Genomic DNA, 6,138 nt, shown 5'->3' on the forward strand with positions numbered 1-6,138 from the left:
TCCCCTGCTCAGGGAGTCACTGGAGACCCTCTTCTATGTCCTTTTCCACACAGTGACCTTATTTTCTCTAAATTTATCCCATAGATTTCTATCACTTTGTGACATTTTTGTCGGTTTATCATTTTTTATTAGAACTCTTCCAGCCATTAGACACTGTCCTAAGCATTAGATTAGAAGCTTAAATCGTGCTGTAATAGCAAGTTTCCTTTCTCATTCTATGGCTTTCAATTTTCAAAGTTATTGCATTAGTCATTAACTGTGATGATTTTGAGACTTTCAGAAAGTTTCTCTTTATTTTGTTATTACAGCGAGAGTTGAACTCATTGATGCAGTTTACTTCACATTTTTAACACATATTTTATATTGTACATATATATTATGTAGTGATTTAGCCACCAGTGATTCATAAGCCATTTTGGGGAGCTTATGCTTTCTTAAATTTTACAAATCCCTATTCTAAATTTATCTCCTAAAAATCATACTCTTGCCAATCTAATTAATCTCAATGGATTGGCCAAAATGCCTATGGAAAAAAAGGCATGGAGGACCTGCACCTTTTCAGGAGGCTGCAATCACTTCCCCTGAGGATGGTCAGAGATACAAGTACAGCTGTGTAATTCAGAAAGCATTCACCAAACACTTCAGACAGGCCTGAGACACATGTATTCTTGTGGCTTAGAGCACAAACACATCTCCAAGAAAGAACTCTATGATGCTCACTGAATTGAACTGAAGAGTAATGAAATTGGGCATTTCATCAGTCTGTCTGCACAAGTGCTCATTGCAGGAAGAGAGACCTCACATCTCATTCTTCAGGGATATCTGTTTTTGCTCTTCATGATTATTTCCTTATGGGATTGCAGTTTGATTGTTTTATCAGGTTGAGGAAAACCAAATTGCCAAGGTACAGTGATACCATTCAGTGTTATTAGCATTTTCATGTTTTCCTATAAAAAAAGCCTTTCATTTTATCAATTTATTACTATTTCCTAATTGTATAACCATTAGACATGTGATATGCACAGTTAAAGTCTATAAATCAAGTCATTTCAGGGCTTGTAGATCATTTGAAGAGTTTTGTCCTCTCAAATTTCTGCTTGTAGAAACATCTTATCACTATATCCATAGACTACAAGTTGCAAGAGCATGTTAGTGAACATGGAGAACTTCACCCTCTTCAGGGAATTCCTCCTCATGGACATCTCAAGCTCCTAGAACCTCCAAGTCTTGCAAGGTCTACTGTTTTTACCGATTTACCTGGGAGTCCTAGCTGGAAATTTTCTCACTTTTACCATCATTGTTATGGACACACAACTTCACTCCCCAGTGTACTTCTTTATAGGCAATTTATCCTTAAATAGCTTTTGGTTACATCTCAGTTACTGTCCCCAGTTCCATTGTAAATTCTCTAAAAGGCAGTAAACTGATTTCTCTCATAGCTTGTGCTGCTCAGAACTACCTATTTATTTTCTTTGGGTCCACAGACAACTCTTCCTTGTGGTCATGTCCTATGACCACCATGTGGCCATTTGCCACCCTCCGCACTATGGACTCACCATGACCCCACGTCTGTGCACACAGGTGGCAGGTGTCTCATGGGCCAGTGGGCTGGTCTATTCTGCCGTCCACACAGGGATCGTGCTCAGGATGCCCTTCACAGAATCCAATGTGATCCATCAATATATCTGTGATGTGCCTCAAATCATGCACTTATCATCTTCAGATGTTCAATTTTCTGAGTCTGTCGCCCTTGCTGAGTGCTGTCATTTTTTTACTCTTCTCTGTCATTTTTTTCACCTCATATGTTCACATTATTTTAGCTGTGCTCCAGAGGAATTCTGTAGAAGCCCAGAACAAAGCCCTATTGACATGTTCCCCACAGATAGCTACTTTTATTCTGTTTGTAATTTCTGGATTATTTGCTGTATAGGGCCCTGTCTCAAATGTGTCAACCATTCAAACCCAGCTCATGGCCATGTTCTACACCACGGAGCCCCCTTCACAAATCGTATCATATTCAGCCTGAGAAACAGGGAGATTAAAAGTGCTTGGGGAACAGTGTTTAATAAATAGCTGCAGGTCCCAGGAAGAGCTTTTCTTACTGGAAATTAATATTTGGGTATTTTCCCAAATTAATCAATTTGGGAAAATAATTATACCACACAAACTGTAATATGTTAAAGTATTATTCATTTATTTTTATTAAAAAATGGAGAATGATGTATACATAAATTACTAGTAATCATATGAACAAAAGTTTTGCTTGAATAAAATGATTATTTCTTACACCCACTCTTGAATGTAATTTATGTGGTATGTAGTGAATTATTGTTTATATTCCCACTGTTTTGTAAGTCATAAAGGCCTGGAACAATATGAGTTACTTCCCCATTTATACATTGATTTGGTCACAAATATTTGATAAAAACTCATCTAATTGTAAAAGATGCCTTGTATTACATTTTTCCAAAGAATAATAATTTTTCTCTTTGATACTTTATGTCAGTATAGGATTTTTTGCATAAACACAGTCTATAATTTTATGAGAGAAGAGAGAAATATCTCTAAACAAGTCTGTTCATGTGCGTAAACATAAAATAAAATCAATTTCAGAATTCCCTTTCATCAGGGTTAACATCAAAGAGAAAGAAGATATTTGGTACAAATGCTTCACAAGCAGATAATTCCTTTATTGTAGCCATAAAAAAATCAAAATGGACAATGCACACAAATAGTGTGTGGAGAACACACAATGTTAGCATAAGAAACACAAACTTCTGATAATGTTCTAATGAATAACATAAATAATATTTATAGGATGAAGACTGAGAGCCTGGCCATAAGGGAGTTGAATGAAGTCACTTATGTTTCTGTACATTGAATGTGGATAACACATGATTGCTGGGGTTTGGAGAATCCAAATTCAGGACAGTAAAATGAGTGACAATTCATATCACAGAGAAAAGTACAGAGTGGAACACACATGAACAATCCTGATCAGATAGAAAATAGATTTTCCCCTCAAAATCTTAGAAAGCCTTAACTCTGGATGAATTTTACTTGTATAATGCTTATTTCAGTGTTGAGTTAAATATTTTTGTTCAGGAGTAGAGGGGAATTTATAATTAGGAAAAAGGATGTTTGCTATTTCCATGATGTTTTGATATATAGATAACCACATGCTAATCTCAGAGTTAAATCTTAAAATTAACAAAGTTTTATGGTCATTGTTACAGACCCTAATTGAGGAAAACCCACCAGCTGTTCTCTTTCAAATACAATTGCTGCTAGGTCTGAATTTATATTAATATGTTTATCCATGTATCTGTGTTTTGTTAATTCACATAATAGTTACTAAAAAGTGTCACTTTCTGTTTTGATTTAACCCCAATGGGTCACTGAAAGCTGCCTAAGCATATCTGTTTCTTCTATACTTATAGCATTACACCTCATAGCACGGGTCACACATTATTTATTCATGCCCTTATCCATAAGCACCTTAGCTATTCTAACTCCCATCTTACTGAAGAATTTTGTTTCTAAAAATATCTTCACCCAAGATTGGTATATACACACAATGGAATATTAACCCATAAGAAGTAAACAAATCCTACCATTTGCAACAACATGGATGGAGCTGGAGGGTATTGTGCTCAGTGAAATAAGCCAGGAGGAGAAAGTAAAGTACCAAAGGATTTCAGTCAATTGTGGAGTATAGCAACAAAGCAAAACTGAAGGAACAAAACAGCAGCAGTCTCACAGACTCCAAGGAAGGACTAGCGGTTACCAAAAGGAAGGGGAGGGAGAAGTTGGGTGGAGAGGGAGGGAGAAGGGAATTAAGGGTTATTATGATTGGCACACATGGTGTGTGTGGGGTTCACAGGGAGGACAGTGTAACACAGAGAAGACAAGTAGTGACTCTGGGGCATCTTACTACACTGATGGACAGTGACTTCAGTGGGGTATGGTGGGGGGCTTGATAATATGGGTGAATATAGTAACCACAATGTTTTTCATGTGAAACCTTCAAAAGAGCGTATATCAGTGATACCTAAGTAAAAATAAAAATATCTTCAGCCGTTTATACTCCCCTCAGCACGACACTGTGAGTTCTTGCTAAAGTGGAGCACAACAACAAAGCAAAACTGAAGGAACAAAACAGCAGCCGACTCACAGACTCCAAGAAAGGCCTAGCAGTTACCAAAGGGGAGGGGAGGGGGAAGTCAGACATAACTTTCCAATAGTTGCCACTCTTGCAATTATAAAGTTTCATCTCATTTTCATTTGTTTCATTTCAGATTGCTAGTGTATTAGAAGTCCTCATAACTTACAAGAACGTAGAAATTATGGGCATTTTAATGTACTTTTCTGCCTATTTTTACTGTATTTCTGGACATATCACTTTGATTTGAAAGTGTTATTATTGTATATTTAATATATCAATAGAAGATATTTTTCAATTAGAAAAAATCTGTTTTCCTCTGTTTATTTAAATTTTGACCCTTTATCTTTGAAGAATTAAATTTTCTTTTAATATCACAATATACTGTTTCCTGCATCATTTCTATTTCAGCAATGTTTGTGGAGCTTATGCTGACCTAAGATTCCAAAGGAATCTCTGTTTGTAGTATTTTTTTGTATCTTTTAAACTGTCTTTTAGTAGCATCTAAGCTTTCTATATTATATGATGATGAAGGTATACCATTAGTAAATTTTACCTAAAAATTTAAAAAGTAAAAATATGTCAAAATCAATAATGCTTTAAATTTACCAATACAATTGTTACTATCAACGTTACTACTATTATACTTAGTCTGATAGAGTCCAAATCAGGAGACAATTTGTAATTATACCTCCACCTCATCTCAGAACGGCAGAAACTCTAGTTTTGTTTATACTTTAAAAAGGTGATGTTTTTCTTCTAGCAGAATCATCCCAGAAATACTTGGAATTCTGACCTTGCAATTATATTATTTAACCATCTGTTCAAATATATATTTAGTCATGGAAGTAATCCACATTAATTGTAAAATTAGAGTATACAAGGCAATACAGATCATGCTATCTATCAAAAAGTTGTTTCAAATCTCCTTGAAAACAATTCTATATCTCATATGTATAGCTTAAGTTCCAGTTTTAAATGAACACTGGGCAGTTCCATTGAATAAGCTGGATCAGTACAGGGCTCATAGAAAACACTCCTGGTTCCTAGAAAAATATATTTAATAAGAGACCTCACTAACCCTGAATATGTGCTGGTTACATCCTTGTCCATTTAGATTGGGAGAAATGAGCATATTTAGCTTCTTTAGGTTTTTTACTCTAAAATACCTCAATCTACTAGCTCATCTGTAGGACTATAAGGAATTTTGGCTTTAGAAATAAAAGGACACAGAAAGTCCAGAATGATTACTATGCTGGTAACTGCCTGAGACTCCTGAGGGTGTGAACCAACGGACATTTGAAAACCTATTTCCCAATGGTGTACATTTGTTTTTCATAAGCCAATGTAATTTTATTTATATAGACTTATTTATACTTTTAAGAACCTACAGTACTGATGTATAATTCATATGTCATTCATTAATATAAAGTATATATTCCTGTTTAAATTCAGAGTTGTACAACCAACATCACAATCAATTTTGGAACATTTTCTAATCACAGAAAGAAACCCAACATGCTTTAGGAGTTACTCCCAATTTCCTCTAACTTCTTTTAATTCTAGGGAATCATTAGTCTACTTTCAGACTCTATGGATTTTCCTATTTGTATCTAATATATAAATGAAATCATACAATATGTGCTGTATAAATTGCCTTTTTAAACTGAGTGTAATGTTTTTCAGGTTTCATTCAAGTTATAGGATGTATCAATAAGTTACTTTTCCTTCTTGTCCAATAGTATTCTAGTACATGAAAATACTCTAATTTCTTATTAATTTATCAGTCAATGAACATTTTAGTTACTTCTACTTTTTTGGTCATTATGAATAATGCTATTTTAAACATTCACATACAAATTTCTTGCAGACATATGTCTTCTTTTATCTATATACCTAGGACTGGAAATACTATGTCATATGATAACTATATTTAATCAATTGGAAACTGCAAGCCTGTCTTTCAAAGTGGCAAA

Source organism: Manis pentadactyla, chromosome 13, assembly GCF_030020395.1.
Source record: "Manis pentadactyla isolate mManPen7 chromosome 13, mManPen7.hap1, whole genome shotgun sequence".
NCBI classification, from domain to species: domain Eukaryota; kingdom Metazoa; phylum Chordata; class Mammalia; order Pholidota; family Manidae; genus Manis; species Manis pentadactyla.